This window comes from Plutella xylostella, chromosome 8 (genome assembly GCF_932276165.1).
Source record: "Plutella xylostella chromosome 8, ilPluXylo3.1, whole genome shotgun sequence".
Lineage (NCBI taxonomy): Eukaryota > Metazoa > Arthropoda > Insecta > Lepidoptera > Plutellidae > Plutella > Plutella xylostella.
In genome coordinates, this window is record NC_063988.1 from 8,048,918 (window position 1) to 8,061,408 (window position 12,491).

General features: G+C 35.5%; 1 protein-coding gene across 1 annotated transcript in view; it reads left to right on the forward strand.

The window, feature by feature from the left end:
- Positions 1-2,825: 2,825 nt before the first annotated feature.
- Positions 2,826-12,491, forward strand: part of LOC119693059 (putative polypeptide N-acetylgalactosaminyltransferase 9) — a 138,460-nt gene continuing 128,794 nt past the window's right edge. Inside the window, exon 1 of the mRNA XM_038115323.2 lies at positions 2,826-3,177. The gene's annotated coding sequence lies outside the window, so the exon portion shown is untranslated. The remainder of the gene's footprint in view (positions 3,178-12,491) is intronic.

Consider the following 12,491-nt stretch of genomic DNA (forward strand, 5'->3'; position numbering starts at 1 on the left):
TATAAAATAAATTTGATTATATATAAAAAAGTGTTTATTAAAACAAATTCAAATCTTCGTCTTCTTCATCATCACTATCAGAAGTGTCGCCGGTGACCGTAATTATAAATGGAACCACTGTGTCATCGCTTGCCGTGTCTAAAATGCCGTCGAGCTTTTTCATTTCTTCCTCTTCCTTTTTTCGTTTTGGTTAATTATATTAAGCTCTTGAAAATTATTTTTTATTGTATTCAAATAATATTAAATTAAAATAATTTATTAAATTAAAATTAAAAGATAACTTCAGATTACGAACAACACTAACTTTTCAATGACTTATAGAGTTCGATGAGTAAAAAACTAAGATGACAGCTTGTCAAATACTTCGAAATTTTTACGTTGCAAATGTTTTAACAAATTTAACTTATAAATACAAGTTAAATCGTGTTGAAGATAATGTGAAAACAATGGTGCGTTCGTTGAAATCAGACTATGTTCATAATTGATCGTCAAATGTATGTGATTACGGAGTAATCGTGACAATTTGGTTTGTTTACATGATTGTTGGATTCTATTGCAAACGACTATAATATGTCACTCTGATATGTATGTGTGTGTAACCACCTTAATAATATTATGTAGACATTAAGGTGAGATTGAGTTAGAGATTACAAAGAGATTACTAGATCAAAGTTTCTTAGAAATTGCTTTTTGGCAATAAGTCTGCCTCTGCATACTTATTAATATATTTTACTCTTTGTGATCAGCTTTCAGAAAATATTTAAATTTTAAAGCTATAAATTTGAGATCGGCCATACGATTTCATTATACCTAATATTTTTGTATCGGTAGTTATAACTCTATATAATAAATAGGTAAGTAGTTATTTTAAAATCATACCGAGCTCATGCAAAGTTCAAGTAAAAGTAAATAAGTATAGTCAGTAATTAATACTTTAGTACAATAATTTATAAAACAAACCATCAAATCGGTACCCTATGGCGCCATGTAGTTAATAAAAAGCGGAAAATTCATTCAAGCTTAAATCTAACGCCGTTCTCACGTTATGAAAATGTACCTTAATAAAGCTGTATTTTATGTTAACGGTAGACGGTGTGGTTTAAAAAAAACATTTTAAAGTCACGCGACCGCCGTCTGATAGCAGTTGTTTAGAGCACGAATGACTTTAGGGTTCAAGTGGAAAGACTAGTGTTGTTGAGGATTGTGGTCCGTGGCGATAGTACTTTCGGCTTGAATGTTACCTATGACAAATCATCATCATGATCAGTCTATAGCAGTTCACTGCTAGACGTGGTCTCTCCCAAAACACGCCAATGGATGTGATCTACAGCTCTCCACATCCAATAATTACCAGTAACTGTTTTTTTTTGTTTTTTTGGGTTTAGTAAATATATATTTTTAACTGCACATTCAGAGACCAAGAATGGGTTAACATATTATTTAAACTCAATTTTCTATGAAAAAGATAAGTAAGTATGTGAAATAAACGTCAATTCAATATCAATAGTTTATTGCATTTGCTAATAAAATAGGGACGGAACTCCCAATTTCGATAAAAACCTTACCCTTACTCGAAATGTTTTACCTACTTTGCGAGTGCTTTTTGAAACAGCCGAAATTGTTTCAGAGTGCCACTTTATTAAGACCCCGCTCTGCCATGAATGAGTCGCCAAATTGGGCGAGTTTAAAGGTGATACGGGGGTCAGGTAAAGTGGATATGTGGAGGATAGAAATTTAGCAGATATATACGATATTTCACTCTTTATGACTGTCGTTTGGCTCGAGTCTGACTGTACTGAATCTCTTTTTCATATGCCCTCCTCTAGCGAGAAAAATTACGTCGAATGATGAAGATCAGTTCTCTGGGAAAAATAAATGGTTAAGTTATAAAGGTATTTTACACGTCATCGTAAAAATAGGTGTTGTATAATTGGTCATTTGTGATTTCAATAAATTTCATCCTATGAAGAAATGTTATAAAACGTATATGTTTAGTACTTAAATGTAAGTTTCCAAATATTGTATGTACTTTGAGGCATATAAAAATGCTATTGCACAACTTTATTCAATTAGTTTTAAAAATATTCTGCTCTCTTAGATATTTTAAACATCTTACATTTCAGATTATAAAACTTTTCACTAGTTTATCTACTTTAGTCGCACTGAAAAGATTTATGTGTGTGAATTAACTATGCAGGAAATCTCTCCAAATTACAAAATAAACTTGGTATTTTTTACAACAAGACAATAATGGGAGCCATAATAAAAAAAAATATCTTTTTAGTAGACATTTTGATAGGGTTAGATTCATCCAATAAATTAAGTTTCCCTCTAAATAAATAATTACCAATATCATAGATTGTATTTTGTGAATGAACAAATCTCTTGGCTAACCCACAAGCCCACGTTCACTAGGTTCAGGTGAGTTGATGTTATTATGCTCTACTTTTTCGGTTACTGCATTTGCTTTACAGAATTGCTACCGAAACTTCATTTTTTAACACCAAAGTCGTTAGATCTTTCAAGTTTAGGTCCCAAAATCCCAACTCTTTACACGCTCCTATCTTTTCGTGTCTTCATTAAAAAACTCAAGGAACTCTATTATTCTGATATTTCTGTGTCAAAATAAGGCGGTTATTGAGCTGTCACGTAATGAGGTTTGATAACAGGCTTAATTCTTTCCCGCACAAACTCCTTGGGGGTTGTTGTTTTGACCTGCGCAGTAGCGACGACCGCGGCGCGCATGCGCGCTCCCATGGCATCGAACAAATGACAGTTTTGACAACAAAACCCTCTTGACTCGGTTCTGTTTTCGATTTATTTGCTAAAATAAACGTATATTTTCCTGTTTTTCTTCACTTGTGTTTGTTGTGTTCAGTTAGTTTTTCTCCTGTTGACTCGTTAAATAACAGTTGTAATTTTTCAGTGTAATTAAATTTGTAATGAAAGTGCGGAGGACACTCGCAATAGGTTAGATTCCGTGTTGTGTAAGTTTGTTTTTGTGTTTATTTTTTCGTTTTCGTTTATTCTTTCTTATTGACTGTGCTATTACTAACACCTACAGAACAAGTAATAATAATAGTGTGTTTAACTCGTAGTGCCCACTGTGAAAGAGTTCGTGATTTGATAAAGTTACACGAAGAAGCTGTGACGGTGACAAATACATTTTGGATGAAGGTAAGTTATTTACATTAATTTGCTTGTTTCGTTTGGAATGAAGATATTGTATGTACTGTTCTCTATACATCCAAAATAGATTTAAAATATGTCGCTGAGAAGAAAGTTGTTCAGATTGTTCTCTTTCATTAGGGTAAAGGTACATGGAGAAATATTTTTCCTAAAGAACGCACGAAGTGGTTGTTGTTTTACTTCAACATTTCATTATAAAGTTGACTCGCCTCCAACGGTTGTAACACGAGTTCGTTATCGACGTCGATAAACTCGATTAATGCGCGTTCCGAGATTCACAGCTCCGTATTTATAGCAAACCTCGATATAGTGACGTTTATCTACGTCGATAACGATCCCGTGCTGCGGCAGCAGGATCCGAACAAAACCCTCAGCAGAAAGACATGGCATATTTCTCTGTTCAGTTCGCAGCCTAACATTTCAGCTGTCGTCATTATCTTCACTTTACACACACGGGATTATACAAACTGCTTGGTGCTTACTTTAAAAAAAACAAATGTAGTTATATATTTTATTATTTTTATACCCCTTTGGGCTGGTCGTGAATATAATAATAATATACCTACGTACAAACATAAATAAATGATTAATACAATAATGTACAATAGAGGTACGCAATGTGTGACGAAATGTTTTGAATAATTCTACACCATTAGTCAAAATGCGATTGTGCGGGTCGCTCTCGTGGCACGCAATTTAGAACAAAACACCTGCTTATATTATGTACAAATTTCATAACATGAGCAAACTATGTAGTAATTAATATGTACATTAGGTACAGCTCTACTGTAAAACTACTAAGCTACAATGTGGTAATTCAGCTTTTGCAACATATCCAGGCCAATTCCAATTTATGTAATAGGCTGACTAAGCTGAAATGGGGATGTGTACAAAGGTTCCACTCGAGAGACTCACGTACAGGAGCTTCTCCCACCCACAGAATAGAATAGAATGGAATAGAATACAATGCAGTCCAACCCTGTCATTGCCATCTATATAAGACAAATATTATTATATACATTTTCAACCAGTGTTGAAAACGTAGTTTCATATCAAAATCGACAACCTATGTAAAAATAAGTAGTATCTGAGGATTATTAAGAAAAAGAGTTGTCTATAGAATGCAGCGAAATCAGGCCTTGAAATTACTCATAGAATAGGTCAGGTAATCTTAAAACAAACATGACGTATTTAATTTTTCATCCCTCACTTCACTCCATTTATCCACGATACCGCTACGGTGAAACTTTACACTCACTTACCAACCAACAGCGTTTCAGTTTTCATGTACGTAATGGCTTAACTCCCATCAACGGGCCGAAAACAATGTTTATACAAAACTGTTAACCCAACTCCGACTATGGGTGTTCAGTGTTCAGTAAGCTCGCATTATGTCCGCTCGTCCGACACTGTGGCCATTGAATGCAATTTCGGCTGCAGTCGGATTATCACGTGCTGATGTTTTTAGGAAACATAGTTTTATTAAATAGAGGTGGACTCCAGTAGAATAGCACCAAATTACTCCTAAACAGAAAATACTAATCATAAACGGAAAATACTAACTTAATAACAGCGCATCAGAATATTACGAACTAAAAAACTGAAATGTGTTGATCAAATTATAAATAATTGTTTTTAAAAAATGCGGTCGTTTAGGATGGCCATTTTGTAGGTGTAACTTTTTTATGGCTCGAGAGTATAGACATAATTTACTTTATTTGCACACAAGCAACCTACCTATTAATTAATGGGTGCTAAAATGGCCGTCTTATCTCTCAATGCGATTTTAGTTTAGAAGGATGAGGAATGCTGAACTATAAGTGTTATGTAGCGTTCCTTCGTGAGAGACCCTTTTCTTCTTTTAACCTGTTTTATTTTTCATTTTCCATTAAAAGCGTCAAATCCGGTTAGCGTTTCAGCTGCAAATCTCACGTCGCGCCGCAGTCTGTTTAGAATGCAATAAACAAAGCATATTTGTCCCAATTATTCCGGTTCGTTTGGACGGATCCAAAATTTATGCCACGCTGCTGTTTGGTGCCCCTATCTAATGCATACTAATGGAGACGTGGATTTCACAATTTATCTGCCATTCAATAAATTTGTTGAAGTTTTCCGGAGTGTATACAGGTATTTAGGTATTAAAAATATATCACCTCTACAATAGAAACCTCTACAAACACGATAGGTTGGGTGTAGGCGTAACCATCAGAGAACAATATTATCCTGTCCTGTGTAATGTGGTGCATTATTATACAATCATAACTTGTGTTCATATAAATCGACCATTAAAGGGTGTATTTAAATATTTAGGATCAGAAAAAAACATAATATAAACATAATTAACCTTTATATAATATCCTTTTCAGTTTTATAACAACTCGAAAACATCGAATAATTTTTAGGTCCTAAAGACAACAGATATTTCGAAATTTTCACCGGTTTATTGATAAATCCAAAAGTGCCAAAATTGCTGCAAATACATCGAAGCTACGAGAATAGCCGTCTCGTCGCTTCGATAGCATCCATTTTCAGTATATTAGTTAATGAACTGAAACTAATATTTGCACTAAAACAGTACGCACGCATTCTGAAATAGATAGCCAAATCGACAAAATGTGTTGCTGAAACCTCAGACTAAACCTATAATAGTTGTAATAGTATTGGGGTAGGTATACCGATATTGCAACTGTGCAATGGGATTTCATTTTGACTCAGAAGATAAGTACTTAGATAAATAAAACATTGTTGTGAAATGTTACACTGCATTAATTTGTACAGTTAAGTAAAAATATTATATTATAGCACCTCAAAAAAAAAGAAAAAACAAACACTCACACCTTGTACTAATGTACTCCCTTGCAGGGTAGGCAGAGGTGCATTGCTACACCCACTTTTCGCTAGTGTTATGTTAGTCCCAATGTAATAGGGGGCGGGCCTATTGCCATTTCACGGGCACATTCAAGACCCTATATAAAAGAATATAATTATAGCACCTTTGAGGTTGTAATTAGTAAAAATCTAATGTCTAAATGGAGAACAAAAAGCGTTAATTCGTATGAAACCATTCCCAACGAATCCTTAGAACAATACGCTTAAAAGCGGCTTTATGAATCAAATTATAAAGTTGATCTGCCCAATTTAATCTCAAGACGGACGAACTTTTCGTGGAAAATTCGCACCACTTGGAGGCGTTTGCAATTTGTTTCCCGCGGAATTTCGCTTTTAAAACCATTTTGCAAAGCCTATAAATTAGGATTGAAAGGTGGTTTTTGCATGGGGGCCGGGCGTACCTCCTCCGCTATGTGTTTTGGCTCTAGAGTCATTAATTACGAATTATGAATTCTGTGCGCAGCGCACGAGGCATAAAGCGTGGGCGGACCCTTGGCAGAGTGTATTCGGGCCAGTATTAGAGCTCACCAGCATTGCTATCACATAACTCTGAAAGACATTGAACTTTGAAAGAAAGCGCTGTCCAATGGCTATTGCTTTGGTGGTATCACATAACATTTGTGAATGGTAGAGTGAACGACTGGCTTTGCCAAACTGAAAGCCATTTGACCGTAAATACACTTGTGCAATATTTGTTTTCAGACATACCGTTGCGTTTTGTTCTCAAATTACATAATAGTTTAGATAGAAAAAAATCAGTCCAGAATAAATTATATTAATTAAGACAGAAAAAGACGAAATTAGTCTGTTTCGCGCCGATAAAATATAAATAACAATAATAAACAAACACAAACTTACGCCTTGTACTAATGTACTCCCTTGCGGGGTAGGCAGTAATATAATTCTATGAATACGGGGGTAAAACTTGCCTAACATATACGCACCTTTAAATCAGCTGCTTATTCGCACAACCTGCTAAATTGTAGTCGGGTGAGCCTAATTTTTTTTCTGAACTCCTCGTCGGGTAGATTAAGTGACTCACTGCGTGTCCTTAAAATTTTCGGTTTATTGCCAATTCCCTCTTCAGCCTTTCGTTTTCCACCAACGCTATCAACAATATAATTATGTGCCTACACAACACAGACACAATCCAAACACTTAGTACCTAAATATTGAAAAATATTTGTTGAAAAACTTTGAAAGAAGTTGGTCAAGAGCAACTTCCTTCAATGGCAGAAATCGAAGGAAATAATTCTTTCAAATCCATGGATATCAAAGACAGAATTGTTACGTGATACGAATAACTGTCAAAAACCGAAATTAGTTCATTCTTTTCAATGCTGGCTTTCCGTATTCTGGCTTTGCATTGACCATCATGTTACGTGATACGAAATTGACAGTTGAAAGCAAGGATTGCCTTCAAGTCAAAGACAGTGAAGTTATGTGATAGCCATGCAGAACTGTTTAAGGAAAATACGCCCCTGCAGATATCTACATGCAGCCTGAGTGGAGCGGTGGTAGCTCAGTAGATATAGTCCTACATTGTATTTGTGAAATGGCTGTAGAGTAATATTATGACTAGACAATTTATTGTGAAATTTTACGTCGTAAGTATACATATAGAACATTTTCAATACTACGATACTAGTAACATCATTTACCGATTTCACTAAAGCCTCAAAAATATGGTAGGTACTGTTATGATACTTTAGACCCTTCTTTGCAAATGTTAAAAGTTGCAGCGTAAATGTAATTACATAATAATTATCGCTATCACCGTCGAACCTTACTGTTTTCGTTTTACACTTTACGGTGCTAGAGGTGAAGCGTAAAAAGTTGCCCAAAACACGTGAATGTTATCATAGCACGGACTAGGGATGCGATAGTTTTTGCGATCATCTGACCACATTTTTTGGGTCCGCTTAGTTCTTCAGCATGATAATAATAATAATAAATAAATTAAAAACATTTTATTTCAGGCTCAGGTCCCATAGTCACACATACACATTTTAATTTCACATTTTAAACATACAATTTTAAGAAATTAAGCAATATTTTACTAAAATTATTATTAAATGGTTATAAAAAATTTACGAGATTTCTTTAGCATGTTCTTCATTAGGTACAATACAGTTAGTTAGTTCTAGAATTGCATTGAAATGAAAAAATATTTATGATAATATTATATGATTCTAGAATCTTAGTAAAATACACAAGGCTTCCTTTAGATCAGTGTTTTTCAACCTTTTTCATGACGCGACCCCCCTAGTATTAAAAAATATTTCGCGACCCCCTTGACCCTTCGGTTTTTTACCATGTAGGTGAAGGGGCCAAAAAAATATTTGAGTTTTGTTTTATTGTCTACCATTTAAAAGGTCCTAAATATAGTTAAAGTTTCTTATTAGTTATTCTGTTCAATACAGGGTGTTGCAAAAAGGGTATACTAAGCCGAAACCTCCATGTGCATCATGGTATATCTAACCCCGAAAATAAAATCAGAATTTCAAAACTGACGACCGAATGGCGTAGTGGTTAGTGACCCTGACTACTGAGCCGAAGGTCCCGGGTTCGGTTCCCGGCTGGGGCAGATATTTTGTTTAAAACACAGATATTTGTTCTCGGGTCTTGGATGTGCCCGTAAAATGGCAATAGGCCCGCCCCTTATTAGGTACATTTCTTTATTTATTTATTAAAACACAAAACGGATTACAATTAATACGTCACAATAGTATTATTATGCATTTACTATAAAGTTTTGTTCAGAATTGAAAGCCAAAGTATGTGTACATTGGGACTAACATAACACTGGCGAAAAGTGGGTGCAGCAATGCACCTCTGCCTACCCCGCAAGGGAGTACATTAGTACAACATGTGAGTGTTTATATTTAAAAAAAAAAACAAAACACACACACACGCACTCACGCCTTGTACTAATGTACTCCCTTGCGGGGTAGGCAGAGGTGCATTGCTGCACCCACTTTTTGCCAGAGTGTTATGTTAGTCCCAATGTAATAGGGGGCGAGCCTATTGCCATTTTACGGGCACATCCAAGACCCGAGAACAAAAACAAAAACAAAACTCGCGAAAAAAAACCCTTTTTGCAACACCTTGTATAATTCAATTCTGTGATTATTAACAGCCTCTGGATTCACTTTGAAAAATCTGAAAAGAGTTAGTTCAGTTTAGTTAGAGTCATTTTGGAAAACCATTATATTTTAATAAAGTTAATGTTATTTTCTGCACTCATAAGCAAACAAGACCTGAATCTATCAAAAAACCTTCTCTAATTTAATAATTTTAATAAGAAGTAACAGTAGACTCGAGCTAATTGTATTCTTCTCTTGATACCTACTAGAAATCTTTTGTTGATACCTACATATAAGGTCTCAACAAAAGATTTCTCGGGAAAACTACAGATTTTGGCCAGACTTAGTAGTAATTTGCTAAAAAAATCCATGCTGATTGCTGACAAGGATGGAATAAATGCTTATGATCGCTGATCTATCTAATAAAGAAATATTAATTAAATTAATTATCTTTATGTTTTTTTTTTCACTAAAGTACCCAGTTTTTTCGACCTCTGGCGACCCCCCTACAGAAGCTTCGCGACCCCCCCAGGGGGTCGCGACCCACAGGTTGAAAAACACTGCTTTAGATCACCTAAGCAACAACAAAACCCCCGAAAATGTATATCATTCTAGCTTTTGAATGCATTTAACAAGTGAAACTCAACACCCCTATTTCCGACAGGGCATGAAAAGCTGTAGATTGCACGAGTAGATGTCAATGTAAACGCGCGCGGCGGACGAAATTCGATCGGTTCAGTTTTTATATTTTCAATTGAAGGTTTTTTCGTACCGTTTGAGATGAAACGGTTTTATTTATCGTCGGTATACGTTATGGTAATGCCCTTTATGTCGGATGGGCTCGTAACGTTTCATCGCTTTTCGGACGACGACGTACGTACGTTTCATGAGGGTTACTCTATACTGACGAAAAACAAGCGAACGAGAGCTGTCGAGCAATCGGCGCGTCTAATACAACGATTTTATAGATAGTATTGAAACTTCCTTTTTCGTCATGTAGAGTGATCCCCATATGTTTCGCTTGTGGCCGGCGGCAGGCAGTAAATATAGCTGTAAGTTTACATTTGAATTCGTATGAAAGTGTAGCACTTCATTGCTTTAATGGAGCGCTGTGTATCGATTTTTTTAACCCCTTTTATTTGTGGAAATAATCATTTTAAAGGTAGGATTTTAAACAGTTTATAAATGGAAATAGTCCAAATAAATATAACTTATTTCCATTTATGATTATAATGCCCATTTTATTTGTACATATTTATGTTGCAAGAAATAAATTTTCACTACGGCTGAAAATAGGTCTTTCAACCCCTATAGATAACTCTTCTCGGCAATTCTTACCTACTTTCAGAGATAGGGTGCTTACATAATTATATAGAGACTGGGTTCCCTGTATCTACCCGTACTGGTAACCTGCTGTTTATCTTTCTGCGAGTGCGCTAGAGCATTTCCCGGTTTTAAATCTCTCAGTTCGCATACCTAATAAAGTTACCGGTACGGGTAGATACAGGGAACCCGGTTCTTTATGTAAGCACCCATAGTGTTGAAAAATTAACTATAGTCCTTTTCCAAGCCTACCAGATTAGTCAAATTGGAAGTCATCAGGTCGGTTTAATTACCTGTACTCGCCTGGATCGTGTCAATTCGTTAAGAGAGCCCCAATCATTAAGTGACTCCGCCATGGAATATTTTACGCGAAATTTTCATCCCGTTCGGTAGCCGCTGTTTAAATTTTAAATCGCCGTTTTCATTCAAATCGATTTCAATTTAATTTGGAACTGGGACGCGGTATTTGCGACTACTCGTATGCGCTGTAAATGTGCGGTGTTTTATGAACTGCTGCGCCTTTTCAAATCAATATCGTATTGTTATGTTTCTGTTTGCCAAATATTAAATAACACTTAGGACCTGTTTCACAAAGTCCGCATAATGGCAGCTGTGGGATAAAAGACATGCGGTCATTGTCTGTAATTATGTTTGAGACAGTGACAGCATGTCTTTTGCCCTACAGGTAGCTCTTATCCAGACATTGTGAAACAGGTCCTTATTGTTTATGTAGTTACTAAATACTATAAACGCCAACACTAAGATGCCGTTTCACTATGAATGAATATGGTTATCTATGGGATAAAATTGTGCTGTACAAAATTTATTAAGTAAAAAACTAAATGCTTTTTAAAACTTAATTAATGTCACCGGATAAAGTAACATAACTACATGCTATGATTTTGCAGAAAGACCCACAATAAGGCAAATTAATCTTATAATCTAACAAGCCCCGCCCGAGATGAAATTTGTTTGTTCGCCAAACTGCATATTCCCCGTTTATTATAACTTGCCGCCAACTTTAATTCACGGAGCAAGTTGCGAATTCGACGTCATGATTGCATTACGCTCTTTATTACCACAACAACTACACTCTGCATCTGTTGCCTTAACTTAAAACAATAGCAGTAAAGGCCATTTTCATCTGTTTCGCCAGCAAAGATGCGGTGGGCGAACTGACCGACTTCATCCATTCGGCGTGTTTACACAACCGTCAACAATGTCCCCTGGATAAAGGGAAATTAAGTTTTCATAAGGCTTTATTTTCAGAAGTATTGACACAGACTCGCGATTTGTGCGGTAGGATTGTTTCGGCGGATGCATTAAGGTTGTTTATTATTTAAGTGTTGTCCAAGCTGTTTGAATTTGAATAGACTATTATTGTGTTGTTCCATTTTGATAGCGACGCTGAAATGTGTTTCATCTGTCCCGGGAAATCTGAAATTCGAATGAGACATCTCAAAATCGTAATGAATTATTAGTATGGATTTATTTAGTAGTCCTTCTGACAAACGTAGTCTGTGAAGCGCAGCCTGAGGAGGAAAGTTATACCTACAGGATGTTTTAAAGGTGGTATAAACCAAAAAGGGGTGCTTGTTATATGCTGTACTTATTTGTTTTGCTACTAAAGACGTGGAGGGCTCCTTATCCTAAGATTGCTACTGACATGTCACTTGAACATTACCTGTGAAGATGAAACAACCTAATCGATTTCCTCTTGAATGCATGGAACGTACAGTCGTACAATCTCTTTGAAATTCTACGCTCTATTCTAGAAAATAACTCAGAATACCTTACATACAGTGGAGTTTTTTTTTATAATTCACCACTAATTAGAGGTACCTTATTATCGAAATTTAACGTTATAATAATGAATGTGACATCTATAGATAACTATGAATATATTTGCAGCGATACGAGGGCGATACCGAAATGATCGGGAATAGAAAAAAGTACAAAGATATCATAATATTATTTACTTTTATTGTTTTTCAAAGTAGTCTC